We start from the raw sequence: 18,024 nt of genomic DNA, 5'->3' as shown, positions 1-18,024 counted from the left end.
TTCTTTGATCGTCACGCCGGGATATTTCTTGGTTTGGGTTTGGAACGCGGCGTCGAGAAGTTGTATTCTTCAAGTGGTGTCGTCTTTTTCTTTGTTTTACAATCTACGCTGATTAGTACAGAGCGCGTAAAAATCTCGAAAATCACGAAATTCGCGTAGAAACCGCGTAAATTTTGATTTTCGCGGAAAAAATACTTCACCTGTAAAGAGTCAATTTGACTCCTCGCTTTCAACAATATTGGTCATTTTTTTCTGACAGTGCGTCGATTTTTTTCGTTTTTTCCTAATCAATAAAGAAATATTGATATGAAAAAAACCCATAATCTAAACTGGTGAGAGATCATGAGTTGGTGTGAGTACACAGAGAAAAATAAAATGTTAGTATTGACCTTACACCCATGGTTATCGCAACAATCGCAGAATTTAGTAGTTATTACGATGATAATTGTCACCTTGAAATAGTTCATGGTTGAAAATACCATGACAGTTGAAAGAGCAGTAACCATTTACGTTGTCAAAACAACTCAATTGCAGTGGTCATAGCGACCATGTTTTAACTGGTGATCAAAACTATCGATATTTGCATTAGAACTAGTTTACCAGTTAAATTTAACTAATTATGTAGTCATGCGAACAAGCGTGTAATATTTTTCGAGCTGCAATATATTCTGACACCGTACACGCTCACTCTGGGCTACTCAGCGGCTGAGTTGAATTTAAATCATTTTTTTTTTCAGTTGTTCGAAGACGTCAAAAAATGAGTAGAATTAAATTGATCATGGCGGCAAATTTACTCAAAATTGGGTAACTGGTGCTTGCGTGTTGTTTTTGTTTTTTTTTTGCAACTAAAAGCAAACAGCAAACCAAGCAAACCGTCTGAAAAAAGGAGGAAATAGAAATGTTTAAAATTAGTTGTTATCGGTAGGTAATTCATAATTTAAATAATTAGCTGCAACTAATGTCAATTTTTCTTTTTCACCAGGACTCGTTGGTTGGATATGCGGCGAATAAATTCAAAGATCTCCCGTGTCCCGGAGAACAAAGGTAAATTTCTTGAAATAAGCCTTTTTTAAAAATAAAATTCATTAAAAATGCAAAATATAATAATATCGAGTCAATAATGATATTTCTCCGAAATTCTCTCATTGAAGCTTAAAGTACTCATTTTTAAGTCGAAAATGAGTAACTTTTACGCATCGCGCGTCAGGTGTAATATGGGTAATATTTACTCAATTTTTATAACATTCGGTGGTACTCAAAAATGAGTAAAACAACTTCTACACAATTTTGAATACATACGGTTTTAGCGAAACTGATTACACTGAACCAAGTTGCCAGGCCGTAAGTGAATGATTCATCATTCAGAATTATCAGATTATGCAAACATCGATAATCATATGAAATATTCGAGTGAAAGATAATGAATGTTAAATGACATGATTCATCATGTGAATTGTGGAAGAAAAGAATTCGTTAAGCAAAGAAATAACTTTCATATTTTGAAGGATGCTAACCGACATTCAAAGCAAATGAATTCAAGAACAGATGTGAGTGAAAATCATCCACGAGAGCCCCAAAGCGAAAATCATGCAATACCTGATTTCATTTACTTTGATGTTGGATTCATTTTCCTATAGTTCGGAAATTGACAACCGGGAACTTATAATTTGAGTTGCGAGCGTTGCGGTTGCACTTTTTCACTAGGCTTTGGTTTAGGTTACAATATTTTTTTTTATTTTCGATTCTACTGATAAATAAAAGTGGTTTCACCCGTGAATTGTTTGAAATAGAGAAAAGCAAATAAGTGTGTGAGTTAGTTAATGGTAAATAAACCTATAGCATTGTTTTTTTTATTTGGTGTTGCCTTCTATCAGGCATTTGGCTGAGGCCCATAAATAGCATTGATTTATTTTCAACGACACATTTTGAAGCAAGAATATCGATGGCTTACAAAATAGTCCTTGCTCCAATCAGTTTCGGTAAGTTCCTTTGACTACCTTGATTACACAGTCTGTTGGGCTCACTAAACAAAACTGCAAAAGCCCTATTTTATATGCAATTAGAACGTTCGTGTGTTTCCTATAATATTCTATTAAAAGTATAATTGTTGCTCTCGGTTGACTGTGCTTTCATATGCGTTTTCTAAAACCTCTGAGAACATTTCTTGTAATGACGATCCCGAAATAGATATTTAAGTTTTTTAAAGCTAAAAAACAAACTTGAAAAGCAAACGATAACTAGTCGACAAAAGCGAAAAAATTTGCGCCAAAACTGAAAATAGTTTCCCTTAAAAAAATATAGCATTTTAATCATTCCCCGAATGTTGTTACAAAACTAACAATATATTCACAATAATTTTGATTTCATAGATTACGTATAATGTTTCTGTAGCATCCCCTGAACGGTGAAATCCCGGTGGAAGCATTTATCAAGCATATAAACGATTGAAAGGGACCATCACTAAAAGGCAAGATAGGGATTACTTCATACTACCTGTTGAAGAAGCCTGAAGTGTGGTGATATTCTAATAAAATATCCCCACTATAAAAAGGAGCTCGGATATCAACTGGTAAGTAAGCAACATTTTTCGCCGAAAGTAAAACATTATCTATTTAGTCGAAAACTGGTTTTATCGTCTAGCGACAAGCGATTTTTTTCTTAACTACACGTTATACATACTGTCGGAAGCAAGGTGCTGTTTAATCCATCCGATGCATGACTTCCGACACAATGTATAACGTGTACATCTATTTTTTTTCTTCATCTATAATGTATAACGTGTAGTTGAAGAGAAATATGGATTATCACTAGTCGATGAACTCGGTTTCAAACTGATACATAATATTGCTCACTGAAGAAGATTCACATCAATTAGAATCTGCTGTTTTGAACTGTGTAAAAATTTCACAGTATTCTTATTTCATGGTCAGAATAGCAAATCTCAAACATTTATTTTGGCAGTTTGCTGTTGAAATAATCGAATGAGTTTTGATGGTTCACTTCCATGTTCCAGATCGCTGAAGATAACCGTGATTTAGGATACAAAGAAATAAGAGCTAACTGGAAAAATATAATCGACAAATTATGGACGTATGTCATATTGAAAGTTCGAAGCCAGAACTCTTGTTGTGCTGGAATTTATGAATCGTTCAAATCAATCTGAAGGTAAGGATTGTTAATAATCAATCACATTTACACTTGATTTTTGTTTTTCTTCATTTTAGATGCTCTCATTTGTTGCTTTTTAATTCAACTCACTAGGCTTTACACAAAAGCCTAGTAAAGTTACAAAGATCATGAGACCAGCAATTCTAACCGCACAAGAGGATGCGCTAATGTGTGCTGGTAATCTAGACTCTGCGCACGAGTCCAATCAAACCACATCCCAAATAGTCGTCGTTGGAGATGATTATACACCTCTACGAAGAGACAGTTCTATGTGTGAAACGTATACACAAAAATTGACAGCTGTATACCGATTTTCAAGATAAGTTTCAACCAATCTACATTTACACTTGATTTTTGTTTTTCTTCATTTTAGATGCTCTCATTTGTTGCTTTTTAATTCAACTCACTAGGCTTTACACAAAAGCCTAGTAAAGTTACAAAGATCATGAGACCACAATTCTAACCGCACAAGAGGATGCGCTAATGTGTGCTGGTAATCTAGACTCTGCGCACGAGTCCAATCAAACCACATCCCAAATAGTCGTCGTTGGAGATGATTATACACCTCTACGAAGAGACAGTTCTATGTGTGAAACGTATACACAAAAATTGACAGCTGTATACCGATTTTCAAGATATGTTTCAACCAATCTACAATTAAACGCTGCATAGCAGCGATATAAGCAGGAACATCGATATAAAACTGTCATACGCACGAATTATATACAACCCCTGGTAAGCAACATTATTTGTTATATTTAAACTATTTGGTAAATGCCGGCTCGAAGAATTTATAAGTATTATATCTAGTTTTTTGAAGTAGAATACTTCTCTCAGGAAGTTCGGCTACATAGGGATGTGAAATGAAAATCTAAAACCGAAAAAAGTGAAAAACATGTCCAATTTCGAATTGTAATAAATCGGTTATTATTCGATGGATTTCCTTCGTTCTTGTAGCAATAAATTGGAAAATCTTCTAAGATTCTTCCCAAAAGAAGATAATTGTAATTTTATTATTCGCACTATTGTACTATTGAAAATAGTCAGAACCTTGTCAGAACGAAAAATTCGACCTCTGATTGGTCGTTATATGATTGCTTTCCAAGCACGGTCGACAGAATCATATACCTTGCAATTGAACACATGCTATCTGGCCTATATAAAAGCCTGTTTCAGCCGAAGCCGCTCATAATAGTTCTAGACAGCAACAACAGCAGTCGTCCTTCCTTAGCAGCAGCGCTAGCCCTGTGGTTGGTCACCACGTCTCAGGAGCAGCACGGTTCTTCTCAGCGTGTGTCGCCAGACTGCCATTATTCCCCCTGTGTTCGGGCAGCATGAAGTTTGCCATCAGGAAATCCAATTTTGAAAATCAACATGCCTTTTTCAAGGCAAATAAACAAGTCATTGAAAGTTAATAAGTTTTGACAACGCAAGCAAGCATTCTGTGTTGGATCCTAGCAATTTAAATCTGTCGCACCCGTCTAATTTACTGAATGTGAAATAGCTTCCACAGTGCATGTTGTCCGTGTATCTTAATTCCCCCACTGTTGAGGCAGCTCAAAGGTTGCGATCAGCAACCGATTTTGATCCGCAAAATGCCTTTTTCAAGGCAAATAAAAAAATAATTGAAGGTTAATAATTTTCTGGCATCCGCTTGCATTCTGCGCGGGATGCAATCAAATTCTGTTGTAGTTGTCTAAGTTTTACTTTATATCGTCAGCTGAATTCAAAACTGGCACAACTCAAAATTCATAGTTTCGAGAAAAACGCGTTTGAAGATTTGCGTCGAAAATTTGTTTTTTATTTTCGCGAAAAAATCCAATTTTAAGACTTCCAATTTCAATTGAACTTGTTCGGGTCTATCATGTGCATGTAATAAGCAAGTGATAAAAGTTGTAACCTCATTTTCCCGTCTATTTAGGGATATTTTAGATTTGTGCAATAAAGGCCCATCTACTTATATTTCTGGAATCCTTGTGAATTTTAAAACGGGTCTTTGTGAGATGAAACTTTATAGTATTCGGCATCGTTTGCCATCAATAACTCAAAACTGCAAAATTTTGAGTTGTGCCAGTATTGAATACAACTGACGATTTGGTAAACCCCCCACGGTAGGGGCAGCGCAAAGGCTGCGATCAGCATAACCGACTTGAATAATAAACTACCCTGTTAGAACGCATTCACAAAAGCAGTTAGTTCGACTATGCAGAACTGATATGAAGACGATTCAATCAATCCGCATAAACAGAATTTCGTCGTCTCCCAGCTGCCAAGTTGCAACATGATGCAACACGCAACAGCGAACAAACGAAATCGCTTGATGTTACAAACCGCAATGAGATACGGTTTAAAACCGTTGCGTGTGTGAGAGCACCATCGGTGTTTATTCGCTGGATACAAAAATCAAATGCGAATTGTGGAATAATTTGTCCGAAGAACATTAGGGAATGGAACAACTGAACTGATAGGGCGTGGCCTATTACGTAGCACCCTTCGGCTATAAAAGAGTGTTTCTGGGAAAACTAGCTACACAAAAAAAATCATCGATCATTCTCTGCTAGCGTGTTGAGCAGTACAGTTGTTTATTTTCGCTCCGTTCGCTTTGTACGTTCGTTCGTAAGTTTTTATTTTCGCGTTGGAAACCGACGCTACGGTGAACCCTGACATGGGTAAATCGAAAACCGGTTCTAGTACGGGTATACGGCCTCGACCTGGAAATGCCCCCGACTCGGCGGCTAAGAAGCTTTTGGCCAACAACAGATTTGCTGTCTTGGAAAACTCCACGGACCCCGAGATAGTGAAAAAAGAGAAAATTCCACCCTTCTATGTGAAAGGATTTCCAGAAGGTCTTCGTGAAGCAATTGTCTTTTACATCGAAAAAGGACTGAAATGCACTATCCGTATGTGCACTGACGGCTACAAACTGATGGTTCCGGCATTGAATCACTACAAGGGGGTACAAGTAATACTGCAGCAGCGTAAGGTGGAATATTTCTCCCATGACATTGAAGCAGAAAAACCGCTCAAGGTTGTTCTCCGTGGTCTTTCAGACATGGAAATTGACACTCTGTTAGAGGAACTGAAGGCAAATGAACTCAAGCCAATACAGATCCATAAGATGTCACGCCACAACAAGAGTCGGAAGTACCGTGACCAATTGTACCTTATCAATCTGGAGAAAAATTCAACATGTTTGGCGGATTTGCAGTCCATTCGTGCCCTTTTCCACATCATTGTAGCCTGGGAGCGCTACAAACCAGTTCATCGAGATGTGACCCAATGTTCCAATTGCCTGTTGTTTGGACATGGGACTAAAAACTGTCATATGGACTCCCGCTGCATCAAATGCGGACAAACGCACGCACCCGACGCCTGCCAATTGATGGAAACTGCCGATCCTGTCTGCGCAAGTTGTGGAGCTGATCATAAGGCCACCAGTCGTACCTGCCCGAAGCGGGCGGAGTTCATTGAGATCCGCAAAAGAGCCTCAACCAACAACCAACCCGGTCGGAGAAAAGTCCCAGTGCCAGTGGATAACGAACAAAATTTTCCAGTCATCGCATCGCGACGTGCAATCCCAGTGCTTCCACCTCTCCCACTGAATAATCGGCTTACAACCTCGTTTGCCGATGTCGCAGCATCGAGCCGTTCCTCGCCTCCCCCGGGGCTTCCAGGGCTTTCAACTCCTGCCACTGGAATGAAGTTTACCCGCACAGACGCCGAAGAAAACAACGCAGATTCCTTTCTCACTACAGAAGAGTTCGTGCATCTCCTGGCCGAAGCATTCGTAGCCCTTCGCACCTGTAAAACCAGAGCTGAACAGCTGCAAGCAGCAGTTTCCATCCCCACCAAATATGGCCCGTGAATGCATCAACATCGCTAACTGGAACGCTTGCTCGTTAAAGAGCAAAGCCATCGAATTCGCTGATTTCCTCAACGAGCGGAATATCGACGTAGCTATCATCACCGAGACACATCTAAAACCTGGCGTCAACATCTACCTCCCCGACTTTCGAGCTGTTCGGCTCGATCGTACCCACTCAGCGGGTGGGGGCGTAGCGTTCGAGCGTTCGGCATCGCGTTGAGGAAGAACATCTGCTGTAAGCTGCTGCCCAGTTTCAGCTTGAAAGTCATCGAAGCGGTTGGGGTCGAGGTCCCTATTATTATCATAGCCGCCTACTGTCCGTCGCAAGTCAGCTCAAGGAACGATTCATCCTCTAATCTGAAACAAGATCTCGTCAAGCTTACCAGACATCGGCAAAACTTCATCTTGGCTGGTGACCTCAATGCCAAACATCAAGCCTGGGGCAACACTCGAAGCAATCCAAATGGCAAAGTCGTCCACAATGACCTACAAGCATCTTCGTACATCATCCTGAGCCCAGACTCCCCCACCCGGTTGAGTCGCTCTGGTGTCCACTCGACCATCGATTTGTTCATCACCAACATGGCAAACCTTTCGAATCCGATCGTCTACCAGGAACTGAGCTCCGACCACTTCCCAGTGGTGGCCGAAGTGGGCTACTCCGCCAATCGAGTTCGTGCTCGTCGTCGCAACTACCATCGTGCTGACTGGCCACGGTTCCAGCAGTTCATCGATGCCAACATCCGCTACAACATCGAGCTTGCAGATCATCGACGAGGCTCTATCCTTAGCCCGTGACCAACACATCCCTGCTTCTGACCTGGTGAGTAACACTCTGAATCTAGACAGCCTAACTAAATCTTATATAAGACTTTGTAACACAACTAGGCGCCATTATCAACGTACTGGCCTGCCTCACTTAAAGTCTTACTGCAATCGTCTTAATAAAATCATTAAGGCCCGGTTGGTGGATCTCAAAAACTAAAGCTTTGAAAGTCATATTCGCTCTCTCCCAGATTGTGCAAACCCCATCTGGAAATTAACTAAACTTCTGAAAAACAAGCCGAGACCTGTCCCTCCTCTCTCGCATTCTGATCAACAAGCTGGCCAAGTTCAGCTAATAACACCAGCTGAAAAAGCTAATGCACTTGGCCAGCATTTCGTAAATTCTCACAATCTTGGTCGTTCTCTGGTGAGCCCGATGTGGCAGCTACAATGTCCAGAATTGCTGGGACCCCTCTAGTTGTCCCAGAGGAATCTATAATTTCTGCAGACGAGGTAATGGCAGCCATCAAATCTTGTAAAAATAAGAAGGCCGCGGGTGTCGATGGGGTGGTCAATCTCGAATTGAAAATTTGAGCGTTGACTTCTTTCATCACCTCGCAAAGATCTTCAATAAGTGCTTGGAACTTGGCTACTTCCCGTCCCGTTGGAAGCTCGCCAAAGTTATCCCAATCCATAAACCTGGGGAGGATCCCACTGACGCTAAAAGCTACCGGCCCATTAGCCTCCTTTCATCTATTTCGAAATTATTCGAAAAACTGATTCTGAGACGTATACTAGAGTTTGCTGATCAGAACAACATCTTCCTTAGAGAGCAATTTGGGTTCAGGAAGGGGCACTCCACTGTGCACCAGCTCACCCGGGTAACGAACATTATCAGGCGGAACAAGTCTGTTTCCAAAACAAATGGCGTTGTTGGACGTTGAGAAAGCGTTTAACAAAGTCTGGCACGATGGTCTTGTTTATAAGCTGCATCGGTGCAACTTCCCTATCTTCCTTGTGAAAATCATCAAAAATTATCTGTCGGGTTGATCATTTAGGGTCTGCTTGAAGAACTCCCAGTCTGATACATTTAATGTTGATGCTGGGGTCCCCCAGGGTAGCCTCTTGGGTCCTATCCTCTTTAACATCTTTACGTCAGACGTTCCTCCCCTTCCGGATGGTGGTGTACTGTCCATGTTCGCGGACGACACTGCCATCATGTACAAAGGGCGAGTGATTCGTTCGCTGACTAGAAAACTTCAATCAGGCCTGGATGTTCTATCCGGCTACTTCAACAACTGGAAGATTTGCATCAATGCGACCAAAACACAGGCCATCTTATTTCCCCACTTAAACTCACGTCGACTTGTTCCGACTGACGACGTCAGGCTTAAAATTAATAATTCACCCATCGGATGGTCGAGAGAGGTGGGATACCTCGGTCTTGTTCTGGACAGCAAGCTAATATTCAGATCACACGTGGAAAAAACATCAATCAAAGGCAACATCCTAATTAAATCTCTATACCCACTGATAAACAGAAAATCCAAACTGTCCCTGAAGAACAAGCTTGCTGTCCATAAAATGATTATCCTGCCAGTATTAGAATACGGTTTGCCAATCTGGGAGAGTTGTGCCAAGTATGACCATGATAAATTACAGGTTATCCAAAATAAGATCCTAAGGATGATCCGTAATTCTGAGATCCACCAACTAGCCTATCTAGACCTATCTAGCTGTTTGGTGCGCAAACAGGCAATTCTGTCTAGATTCAGGGATGCTTGCCAGAGGTCAATTCACGAGGCAATTCGATCTTTGTCAATTTAGTTTTTGAGATAGTATTAGTTAGGTAGGTTATTCAATTTTATTTTAATTCATAAACTTACCGTGCCATTAAGGCAAAGATGTAAAATTAATCTTCAAGATAATTTAAAAAACCAATCTAAATGCACTACTACGAACAAAGATGACGAGCCTTTAGGGCTGACCAATTATCCTGTCATAAATTATACCTCTGTAAACAATTTCAAAAATAAAAGACAATTCAGCAGCAAACTAGCTACATTCATTAGTCGGAAGGTGAGCTGGATGGACCGTCCACAACGTTGACAGCAGCAGCAGCAGATATCATCACTCAGCGGTAACAGAATATATCAGCGGGTTGCGCCTATGGCTGCCTTCAAATTAAACAAATCACTTGCCCTGTGGTTGGTCATCACGTCTCAGGCCTCTGCCTGAGAACGAACGCCAACGCGAGCGATTTTTTGCCGTACATCAGCCGGCACTTCCTCTAATGGAAAAGTTGGATCATTTTGTTCAGAAGAATATTACTGTCAGTAATATTACAGAGCTGCGATTGCATTATATTCGATATGGAATTGAACAATTGTTCTTTTGAGGACAAATAAAACATTTAATTTGAAGAGTTAATAGTTTTGAGTACCAGTAGCAGTATGGTAACAGCCTCAGCGGTAGGTAAGGAAGTAAATGGAAGCGGCACGGCGAAACGGTTCGGGTGTGCTTAGACGCGCGTCATTTTTCATTGTTGATATTATTCTCCACATGAAACGACGCGCTTTCGTACGATAGTGGCGGTATTAGCGGTAGATGCATTTGCCAACACTTACTCCAGTAAAGCCGTGTCTAATTTTTAATATAAAAACACCTTTCCATTGTGTTAGTCGTGCGTATTAGACCTCTGCCAGGCTAAACGCGAAAAGCGGCGCGAACCGATTCGCCCGGCCGTAAGTTAATAGTTAAAGTAGAGCTGTGTAAGAGTATTCTACTTCAACCTTGCGGTCGTGGCTTTACACACAACCCCCCTGTGTTTTTTTGTAAAATATAGAGTTCCCCCAATACAGGCTTAGAACCTAGCTTGGTACTGTTTCTTCCTATAAATATACAACTTCTAAAATTAAAACTTTTAAGCCACGCAGTTATACAGGGTACTACAGATAGTTTCAGCAGTACATTCACAAAGATCTGCAACGGTTTTTGAGAGCTATGAGTTTGTTCAATCGTTACGGGATAATGATCGCATGGCACTATATTTCCTGCTTGATCTCTACAAACGTCGTAAAATAACACGAAAGGATATTCTCGATGTTCAATCCAGAGTCAGGGACTTGAATAGTCATCTTGAAGGCCTCATCAGTTCAGTAATATCGTTTCAAACTAACGACCCACTAACGCGTTTTGTTACTTTTTTTTTATTTATGTGTTTTGTTACTGATATCTCTCTACAAAAATTGTCTGCTATGTTTGATTTTATTGATACAGCGCACAAATTCTCTAAGTTTCAGAATCAGATCTTTTTGAACAGCCAAGAGTTTTTATCATTAAGAACATCATCAATTTAATCTTAATGGATATAGAACTTCAAATCAAAAAAAATCTCGTAACCGAAGATGTATCAATAGATATAATTACCAATATCAACGAACTAATGCAAATATGAAATTGTTAAAACCACTCAGTCCATAACACTAAAACACAAAGTATTGTTTGGGAAACTTCGTAGCAGTAAGTCAAAAATTTATAGCAGAATTATATCAAATAATAGAATTGCTCAAATATTACGCATACGGGTCTAGATGGAAAGTTGACTGTTTAAACAATTATTATTAGGCGTTTGAAATAGGAAAAAAGCTAGATGAATTTTATGTCATTGTTATTAATATTTTAGATGGAGCACCTTTTACTATACAGCAAATTGATAAAAAGTAATGTTTCGCAGGAAATTGTATTAATCTTTTGATTAAATAGGAAGCAGAAAACAAAAATTCAAAAATTTTTATATGTACATGGTTGATAATTCACAATAAAGGGGATTTGAAGTAAAATATGTCCGTTTTATTTCGATGTGATCGAAATCCTGAAACTGTAAGATATAATTTCTCCCTTCAACCTGTTCCAATTCCAAATAGCAGTGTGTTATGGTTTAAATATAAATTGTATAATCACTTAAGAACAACATGATGAGTCTGTAACTATTTCAATGAAAAACATACAGTTTGTTTATTTTTTCTTCCTTCGAATGAATGATGATCATCCTGTCTTAGAATTGTTTACATACAGTAATGCTATGTTTGTATGACTGAACTCGCGGATGATATTCATCCTGGAGCTAACACAAAATCCGTATAGGGCTTCAATGAAGCAATAATCATACACTTATGTGCGGCCGATTTGGTTCAGTGTAGGTTTTGACTCAGTTTTGGGTTATCCAGAGTGAGCGTGTAACCTGAAACTGTCAAAACGCTGTCTGCAAAAATTTTGTCATCATCTCGTAGTTGCTCGAAATCGTGAACAATTTTCTCCTTATCGGTCGGTTTTTCTCTAGATTTAACAGTGTCAGTCATTAGACAAAATATAATCCCTGTTGTGGGCATAAGATTAGGTAACTTCGGCATACCAGGCCTACAGCGAAAGCGCTGATGTTTGCGAGTGAAAAAAGCGGAGAAACAAAAGTGAAATTTATTGCTTTCGGGCAAGGCTGTTAGCGAAATCTACTGATAAAGAACCGTGCCGGGATTTAACGGAATTGTTCGAACAAGGCCCGAGTAGTGCAGGGGAATGACGTTGGATGCCAGCGTTTTACCATTAGAGCTGGTAACCACCGCTCAGCCACTAGTTGGGCTATTCGGCTTGAATATGCAGCGCAACACTATCAACAAACCGATCTGGGATGCGTTCAACAACAGCAAAAAGCCAGAAAGGGCCAGAAAACACCAATCCGGTATCACTCGAAAGGTAAAACGAAACTAGATGCTGAAACCGCAGAAACATATTTCGCCGGCAAAGACGAAATACACGGCTAGCGGTAGTTTTAATTCAAAAAGGTGCATACCTCAAGGAGATGATTTTCTTGCTTCCGAGGGGGCATCCCACTTGACCAGCACCTGTAACATTACCGCAAAAATGCTCATCGTGCTTCCTCACAACGATAATTGGATGAATCACATACTAAGACCACCCTTCTGAAGCTTGCCCAGTCTTACTATAACCAAATGATGAAGCAAATTCGGTCGCATCGGGAACAGCTTACCGAATTCCACCAAAAAGGTTAAGATTCGACACCAATTTAAACTTAGGTTTATTTCCGAGCCTAAATTGGACCAATTGAACGAGGTTCGAATCGTAGACACCAACTGCCTCGAAGTCAAAACCATAGATGGTTTCGTGAGCTACAAAATTTGTCGTCTATTTTTCAAACTCAACGCACCAAAGGATTCAATATCGCACTTCAAGAACCACATCGTCAAATATCGCAACCGAACCGTTCTCTTCGAGCACTACGCCTGGCTGAGTGTGCAGTACAGTGCCTTCGGTGAGTTGTTTTGCAACGGGCTGGCGCCACAAACCCAAAATTCTTTTTTTTTAAGGGGGGGGATTTGTTAGTAGCTTAAGTATTTATGATAAATATTAGTAAATGACGAGTATGTGTGTCCAATCACAAATGGTGACTTCTCACCACTGTCAGAAATTTGTAATTTTAATTGTTAGGATTTGTTTGCTTTCGCAATTAGGACTTATCATTCGTAGGGATTCAAACCTACTTGTACTGAAGTAAACTTACAACTAACTTAATTGCTAACTTATTGACTATAAAGAGAGCTCATCGTAGCAATTGAGGATTGCAACGATTGTTGTCGAAATTTGTTAACAATTTAACTTGACATAGCTTCTAATGTTTCAACGCCAGTAAGTCTGTGTAATTCGAGTGTACCAAACCAAGAAGGACGCTTCAAAATCATTTTCAGAATTTTATTCTACATCCTTTGAAGCGTTTTCTTCCTTGTTAAACAACAACATGACCAAATCGGTACAGCATAAAGTATTGCTGATCTAAAAATTTGTTTATGAATCAGCAGTTTATTCTTTAAAAAATGTTTAGAATTCCTGTTAATGAGAGGGTATAAACATCTCGTATATTTAATGCACTTTGCTTGTATACTCTCAATGTGCTCTTTGAAAATAAGTTTTTTATCGTAAATTAGTCCCGAGTACTTAATCTCGTCAAACTAAGCTAAGCGCTGAAATCGTTTCTTTTATTAATTTGTTTATTCACACCTGCAGGCTTATCCACAAATGCTAACGCAGTGCTGTACAGTGACTTTTTCGGTATACGAGTTTATTCGAACATCCTCGTATAAAACCGCGTTAAAACATGACTAATATAATTTTATGGGTTTTTCTGTATGCGAAAAATTTCGAAGGTACCTACTTATTTTTTTTAATGATAATAAAATTATGGTTTAAGTCAAGCCATCAAGCTCTCACTTTAACAAGATGGTCATCTCTAGTCGTTAGATTTTGAATAGCGATAATAGACACTTGTTGAAGCCGCTTTTTTGGTATTTTGCACTACAGACCTGGATGTCTTTTAAACAAATTGATGCTCATGCAAAAATGCATAACGTAATATTCTTTGCATCGCTTTTGGAGTCAATCAGTTAACAGATATACTGTCAGGCTTCTTCTACGCGGTTTTTCACAATGTTTTTTTTTTACGCGGATTTTTTAATTAACTCGGTTTTTACGCGAATTTTCGAATTACCGCGTTTTTAACGGAGAACATATTCCCCGCATAAAAGTAACTTGACTGTATTTTCATCTCAACTGCTATCTCCGAATTTACTAATTATTGCCCTAATAAAAGGTATCTTTTTTTTCCCTGGGCTTGGTGGTTGAGCTCCAATCTTGGGTTCTTATAGCTTTACAGAATCCTTCAAGATAGAGCCACAAAATTGTTTCAGCTTTGACAGCGGCGCGTGCTTCCAGGTGGCGGATGGGAGCTAAGGGAGATCATGAGAGTCAGATACCTATGTTGTAGCCTTCCTACTCTAATCTCGGAATTCTCCTATGTGGGGAGGATTCATGACAATATTAATTGTTAATAGTTTTGGTGAATTCTCTTCACACGTGGACCAGACCACATTGTGCAAGCTCTGTTCTCATCTAGAATGTGATAATTACATACCTTTTAATTCTGTGCAGTTGTAGTAGCCGTAGTAGTAGAGTCTGTGTTTTAAGGCGAGGTGCGCAAAGAGAAAAGCAGTAAACCCGGCAACCATCTGCTAATGTTTTATTTTATTTGAACAGTTCTGCTAATCAGATTTAACTTCGCATGACTTCAAGTACGCACTGGAAGGTGTCATGAACTTTGTGAGAATAAATAAATTTTTAGGTTTGTACTCGCAACGTTTGAGTTCCAATGCCTCACTCGAAATATTGACCACAACTTAAAGACATTTCGTTGAACTACAATTGTGTGTGATTCAAAAAATGCATTCTAAGTACAACACATATTTTGTACGAAATATTAAGCTAGAGATTGTTTTCTTTGCAGCCTCAATTCAACGGTTTTACAATCGTTTTCGATCTCACTCATTGCGCAGCACGTTTTGGTTTAGTGTTTATGTGTCAGTTCTATTCTTTTTCGTACAGGTGTTTATTCAGGTGTGTGGTGCGGGGACGGGACCGATCGACTTCCGATGGGTTTGGGATTGTTTTTGGGCCCCGTATGAAGCGGGGAGACCTTGGTTCTGGCTTTCTGCCATCAAGTTTAATTTTTTTTCACAAATCGGAGCCCTACTCTGATGTATTTGCGTATGTTTATGTGTTTATGTAAGACAACTCTTTTGAAAAGATTGGTTTAATCGGAATGACAACATCCTAGTCTTTTGGCTTCCTCGTCTTTTGGATTTCACCTCGATTCTGGAAATATCCATATTGAGTAGTATTCAGTCATTTTCGGCTGTTTCCCAGAAGTTGCCATCTTACAATTCAAAATGGTGTCTGAGGTCGATTTTTAGCTCCTTGCATCATACGGAGATACTCATATTGGGTGGAAATCAACCATTTCTGACTGTTTTCCAAAAACCTGAAGTTGCCATCTTAGAATTTAAAATATTGTTTTATGTCGATTTGTGGCTTCAGTGCATTATTGCGATTCCGGAAATATTCATATTGGGTGGTATTTGGTCACTTTCCGCTGTTTTTCCGATGCTGGAAGTCGCCATCTTGGATTTCAAAATGGCATTCAAAGACATTTTCTGACCTCTGGGCACCATTCTGGTACCGGAAACTCCCATATTAGAAAGCGAAAGTTTTCATCTTAAATTTAACTATGCTTCTGGAGTCTTGTGCATCATCCCTATCATTTTAGGCTTTTTTTTTCGGAAAATTGGTTGAAATATCCCTCCCCTACAGAGTACGGAGGAGTGTCAAACCACCATGAGTTTTTTTCTTGCTTCTAAAAACCTGAACATATCAAATTTGGTTCTATTTACTTGTTTAGTTCTCGAGATGTGCGAAATTTGTGTTTCGTTTGTATGGGATCCTTCCTTTACGGACGAGGTAGGGGTGCCAAACCATTATGGACACATTTGTTATCCTTAAAAACATTCACATGTCAAATTTGGTTCATTTTACTTGGTTAGTGTCCGAGATGTGCAGAAATTTGTGTTTCATTTATATGGGATCCCTCCCTTCCAGAAGAGGAAGTGGTCTCGAACTATTTCTGTCATCTTTCTCGGCCCCTAAAATCTCTATATACAAAATTTCATGCCGATTGGTTCAGTAGTTTTCAGTTTTGCCTTTATGAATTTAGATTTTTAAAGTCTCAATATGTTTTAGAATTTTCATTTTATATTTCATTAAAAATTGCAGACCTCCCGGTTACCAGGTTTAAGCTCAAATTATAAAACAAACAAAAAACAACGTGATTGCGGCGACCAAATTGATTAACTAACACCGACCAGTCCCTAAGAGCATCAATCAGTAAACCTCGCAAATATCCTCCATCGAAAATGTCGATGATCTTACCAGTATCCTAGGACAATCAGGAATTCATCTTGAAGCGTAGTGGCGTAAGCAAGCTTTTGACACACTTGAGGGTAATTTGTAAGAGCAACTCGTAATTATTGCAACTGATTAAATTTTTACTTTCAGGCAACCGGATATTTGAAAGCCAAACGTGCTGGATGTGGCTCACAATAAACCATCCTTATTTATATCAGTAAAAGCTAACGGCAATTTGCGTCGATAATAATATCTTTGTTACCGCTTTAAACCCACTGGTGTCCCCTGCTAGACCATAAGTGAAGGCGACATTAATCGGAGGAGAGAAAAAAAATTAAGGCACACCTATACACCTATACCTGGAATCAAATATGTAAAAACAAACAAGAATCTGCAACGGAATTTGCTCAGAGATACAAAACGGAAAAGTAACAAAAACTATCAGTTTATTATCAGGAAAACCTTTTAGATTATGTTTTCGACTTGATTCCGTTAGGTTTAAGAAGAAGAAACAAAAAATGTTCTACTAGTATCAAATCTATATCAAACTCTGTTACTAACGTATCTATTTCCTAACATAATGAAATAGTATATAAAATAGGCAACCATTGTTAGAAAAACACGCTCTAATAGAATCGAGACTATGTTTAACAACAACTTGATTTCAGGACTTGTTATCAGATCTCATTCAGATTCATGTTTGTTATCAGAAGCATTTGGCAAAATACAAAATCGAATCAGAATATGATATTTATATCTCGTTCAGATATAAAGTAATTCTTTTTAGTTGTGTTCTTCTGATCAGGAAGTTCCAAACGAAATTGGAAAACATTTTGCAGCATTTGTTGACGGTTGAGGCAGAGTTATTAGCGTATTAGCCCAACCAGTTCTGGTTCTGATCAATTGTTAGGCTATTTAAATTTTCGTTCTAGTTTGTTTTTGAGCGTAAAATATTATATTATAAGATTTTAATTAAACTAATTCTTACGTCAAAAAATAGAGCCAAGGTAAATATAGTAGTTACTCGAGGCATTATTTGTAGACCGAGCAGCCTAAGACGTTGTTTATTGAAAAGCTGTTCAGGCATAAAAAAGAGTCACGGTAAACATAAATTTCAATCTGATTGCTAGGAGCATTTGTTGTATTTCGTGTAGCGAAAAACGTTATTTTTACAATAAAACATTATTTTCTATGAGAAATTTTCACAGAAAATAGAAAAAAAAGAACTGCATCAGCGATATTGTATTTTCTACCATTTTAGTAGTCGGCTTGACTAGATTGGATCGGTGGTTTTCAACCGACCATTAAATTTGGTCCAAACAACAAATGCATAGTCATTTGTCACCAAAATATTGTCAAAACTACTAAATCATAGTATAACACTGTCATGGTCATCGCAACCATACTCGGTCAATTTCACC

General features: G+C 38.9%; 1 long non-coding RNA gene across 4 annotated transcripts; it reads left to right on the top strand.

Annotated features, from left to right (window-relative positions):
- Positions 1–1,432: 1,432 nt before the first annotated feature.
- LOC129718337 (uncharacterized) lies at positions 1,433–17,748 on the top strand. Of its 4 annotated transcripts, none has more exons than XR_008726875.1 (7): positions 1,433–1,808; positions 1,875–1,979; positions 2,370–2,569; positions 3,014–3,165; positions 3,225–3,903; positions 16,472–16,698; positions 16,754–17,748. It is a non-coding gene; the product is annotated as an uncharacterized LOC129718337 (long non-coding RNA). The 4 variants fall into 4 exon arrangements; XR_008726874.1 differs by having other exon boundaries at positions 1,434–1,979; positions 3,225–3,470; positions 3,542–3,903; XR_008726876.1 differs by having other exon boundaries at positions 1,434–1,979; positions 2,392–2,569.
- The last annotated feature ends 276 nt before the right edge of the window (positions 17,749–18,024 follow it).

The sequence above is a fragment of the Wyeomyia smithii genome, chromosome 1 (genome assembly GCF_029784165.1).
Source record: "Wyeomyia smithii strain HCP4-BCI-WySm-NY-G18 chromosome 1, ASM2978416v1, whole genome shotgun sequence".
In the NCBI taxonomy this organism is placed as follows: Eukaryota; Metazoa; Arthropoda; class Insecta; order Diptera; family Culicidae; genus Wyeomyia; species Wyeomyia smithii.
Note: the sequence above shows the minus strand (reverse complement) of the source record. Positions and strands in the feature narration are given on the sequence as shown.